Here is a 4,297-nt window from a genome sequence, read left to right as displayed (position 1 = left end):
ATGCAAGGTGCCAACTGCTCAGCAGAACGGAGACTAATCATTCACACACAGATACCACCATTGGGAGCAATTTGGGGTTCATTATTTTGCTCTAGGACACTTCGACATGCAGTGAGAGGAGCCGGGGATCGAACCACCAACCTTCCGATTACTGGACGACCCAGAGATGCTGATGCTATTTTTCCTACTTAAAATACGATTTTGAAGCTACTGAAGTGGAAGATTAGAATTCAAGTGTCCATCCAGAAGTGCATTGTACCAGGTGTTTAGAACAGGTGAAGATGGATTTTAAGGGCTGTAAGAAAACTTAAAAAATATGCAGTAGGCCTATATCTCAGCATTTCGTTCATTTGTGAAGATAAATAAATGAATAAATTGGTATTTTTAAAGTTTAGAATATTCTCCAAGATATAAACTTTTTTTTAATCACACAGCATAAGAGCACAGTGAAGACCTGAACACAAGCAAAATTCACAGAGCTTTCACTCTCTGATAAACAAACCTGCATTAGAAAAGTTCAAACATCCAAAGAGCTACAATAACAATGAGAAGAAAACACTGAATTTCTCAAAAAAGGAGACAATAAAGTCTGTATGATGGAAAAAATATATAATACAGACAGAAATGTATACAAATTTCCCACAAATAAGAGGATAACTCATCTCTCATTAATATTAACAGGAAATAATCTGCTCAAATCGCTCATTTTACACAAACTTCCTGCAGTTACTGTGTTCACTGTTTGGGTTCATTGTTTATAATTCTTTATCTACTGTTATTGTTATGAATTGGATATAATATGAAATATCCATAAAATGTATAACCTAGTCAGGGGTCATCAGTTTCATCTTCTATACTGCAGTTTGTATACTCTAGAGTAGTCTCACCTTCATGATCAAAGTGACAAGTAGCAACGTATGGTCATGGAAGGATCACACTGCTGTCTGTAGAATTTCTATAATATTCCTATCATCTTTCAGTAGGATTTGTGCAGCTGAAAATACAACCCCCAGGTCAATCCCCCTGTTAAAAATCACAGACTGGCTGTTTATATGCTGCATTAATGCTAGAGCAGGAAAAGCTCCGGTCATACCAACTTGGGAGTACTCACACATGAAATAGTTATCCTCAGTGCTAGTATTGTAGTCCCATCCATTTAAATATCCTGCATTAGATATATTATGCTACAAGTCTGTAGAAATGTGTTAACATGCAAACATTGTATAGTTCCCTTTAAAGAAGCTGATTTGTGCTGCTTTGTGGCAGAGGAACATAACCCTGCATTGCATCCAGAACACATTAGTTACATTTTAGAATTCATGAATTCCAGAAACTTGCAAATTGCACTTAATGGACACACTTTTGAAGATGGAGTGGTAGTTAGAAATGGCTGAATGTATGCTCATGAATGAGGTCCGCTGTTTTGAAATGGTTTGTCCGGATAAAGGAGGGACATCAAATCTGTTAGAGACGAGCTGAACGGCATTATGGGCCTGTTAATGGCCATAATGAGGTCCGCCGCTCCCTTTGGACTTAATCCCATTTGCGGCAGTGAAGCGGAGGCCTAAACACATTACAGTGATTGTATTTCCAAGTGGTCCTCAAGGACCGGAGACGAGCTGCCTATTTGATGGTGAGTGCTGAGACAAATTTGAGGACAAAAGATAAGAGAAGCTAAGTGATATCTCACCCTAGCCATTAGATGAATTCCTGTGCCTTGAGACAGTGTTGCTTAAAATGTAGGTCTACTTTAAAATATGGATTCAGATATTCATAGTTATGCTGGTAGAACCTAAAAAATGTATTTTGTGTACCTTAAAGACTTTAATTCACAAGCACCAGAGAGACATAAAGTATGAAAAACATTACTGGGAGAAAATCCATTAAATGGCTGCTAAAGCAACATATATAAAAGAGAAAAGGTACCTTTCATAGGGCTATGGATGCGTTTAAATGCACCCAATAAGGTGTTTATAAAGGCAGCAATAAAAGCGATTTTTTTTCCTTTTGGTTAGAAATTGGGATTTTGTTCTGACAAAAATTGTTTTTTTCCTCTCCTGCACATACCAAATTCCACTGAGGAGATATTAAGGTTTAAAAAGAGCTTTGTGTCATGGCATCAGTCTGAGTCTGTCACACTCAGCTGCAATAGTTGCTCCTTTCTCCCCATCTTCATCTTCATCTTCGCTTTAACACTACACCACATTCACACAGTGATACAAAGCCCATCAAACAGAACTAACTCATTCATACACATTTATCCACCGATGGACCATCAGGAGCAATTTGGGGTTTGGTATCCTGCTCAAGGATACTTCGACATGCGGCGGAAGGAGCCAAGCTTCCGATAACTGGGTGACCTGCTCTACTACCTGCTCCAGGTACAGTATAGACCAAGTATTGAGGTCCTAAAGAAGAAAGGACTTGTTTGTTGTTGAGTCATAATGACAGAACTTGCCTCCTGTTTGCAGGCTCTGTGGGGCCATAATAACAAATATAGAAAATGTTCTACCTCACACCGTCAGAGATATCATAATTACCATCCTCCCAATTAGTGCAAAACATCACATCTTAGCAAAATGCAGAACACTGTTGCTGCCAAATAATGTGAAATATACTGTCCACAAACTGTTTCAAAACAGATATGTACCACTTATGAAAATGTCTTTCTTTGTGTCACAAAGATTATTCCTTGCATGAAAGTAAAACGTATGACAGCATATTATCTTTTTTGTTCTATTGAAACGCATCAAAACCATGCTGTTCTCGAAGAAGTTTTGCTTGCCCTTCGCTGTAGGTTTACAAATAAGTAGCACACTGTACTACATGTGTAGCTGTGTTGGTTTCAAATCCCTTATAATTAAACCAAATTTGAAATGTTAACACAGTTTACTTCCTAATGATAGAGAATCATCAACTATCTGTTATGTACTTAGTGGCTGGTTAACAAAGCCATCATAAAATCTAGGAGGAAATGGGTGTGGCCTATATCATGAGATGCAGCTCAACTCAGGGAAGATGTGGATGTACCCCTCATAAATATGACACCAACAGTAGAGAGGGAAATAACATTTACTCAAATTCCACTTACTAGAGCAGCATGTCACAACTGGAACTGGCTCAGATGACATCAAGTGTGGAAATTTGGTCACATGATTGTAAGTGGAAGAAGGTGTGTGTGTGTGTGTCCTGTCTCTGCAGAACTGAAGAATACTGTGAGATGTGGTTGACACCTCTGGAGAAGGCTAGTAGTTTAAGTGGACCTTTGATTATTATTATAGCATTTACATATCTTAAATCTGAACTAATGTCATTTTAATCACCCTCTTTTCCAGAAGTGAATTTTAAGTTGTGCAATTAAAGATTTTAAATTTGTTTTATTTTACAGAAATGGACATTCAAGAGTTTTTTATTCTAACTGTATTTAAAGAATATTTAAATGTTATAAATTCAAAGGTATTAGAATTTCTCCATTAAATATTTAATAGTGGTTATAAAGTTTGCTGATGATACTGTGATTTTTAGCCTTCTCCACAAGGACATGGACATGGACCACAATGAGGTAGACACCTTCATTAGGTGGTGTGACACTGAACATCTAATTCTTAATGTCACCAAAGCACAGGAGATGGTCCACGACCCGAGGCAAGTGACTGACCATGAAAAAGACAATCATCCAGGGGTCCTCATACATAGAGTCCACATAGAGAACCTTATTTGCTGGAAAACACACATTGATAACCTGTGTAATAGACTGCAACAGACTTTACTTTCTGAGGTGAGTGAAACTGTATGGAGTGAGCAGCCAGATCAGCTGATGTTCTACTGGGCGATCACAGAGAGCACCATCAGATATGGAATTACAGCATGGTTTGGCAACCTAACAGTGTAGCTGAAAAGCAGGTTTGGCACCACGCACAAGATAGCTCTGAGCGTAATAAGGAAGAAAGAACATGAGCCCATACAGAGCCTGTACGAGCAGGTGGTCACGAAACAAGCAACAAAAATCACTGCAGACCCTCAACATCCCCCTTCTCAGAATACCAACCTCCACCATGAGGAGGAAGACAATGTGCATTAAATACAGCAGCACTTTAGCACTTTGATTCCTCTCTTTTTAAGCTGCCATGTTGTCAGTGTTAAGTATTGTGTGTATTGTAAGTGTGACCCTGTCGTGATGTCACCCATTGGTTTGCGGAGTACCGTTTCGAAGCCTCGCATTTGCCGTTATGGTCGTCGCCATGGCGGTTTTCCGGAGCCAGTGGAGGTGACATACTGTGAGTTGAGCTGCTCTCAT

The 4,297-nt window shown here is 38.9% G+C and overlaps 1 protein-coding gene across 1 annotated transcript in view; it reads right to left on the bottom strand.

The window, feature by feature from the left end:
- The window catches only part of sez6b (seizure related 6 homolog b), a gene marked incomplete in the record, with an annotated part of 173,318 nt that overhangs the window by 26,503 nt on the left and 142,518 nt on the right, over positions 1-4,297 (bottom strand).

The sequence above is a fragment of the Morone saxatilis genome, unplaced genomic scaffold, assembly GCF_004916995.1.
Source record: "Morone saxatilis isolate NCDOM2014 unplaced genomic scaffold, NCSU_SB_2.0 Contig8, whole genome shotgun sequence".
Taxonomy (NCBI): Eukaryota; Metazoa; Chordata; class Actinopteri; family Moronidae; genus Morone; species Morone saxatilis.
The sequence above is the reverse complement of the archived record's forward strand: the minus strand, read 5'-3'. Positions and strand labels throughout refer to the sequence as shown.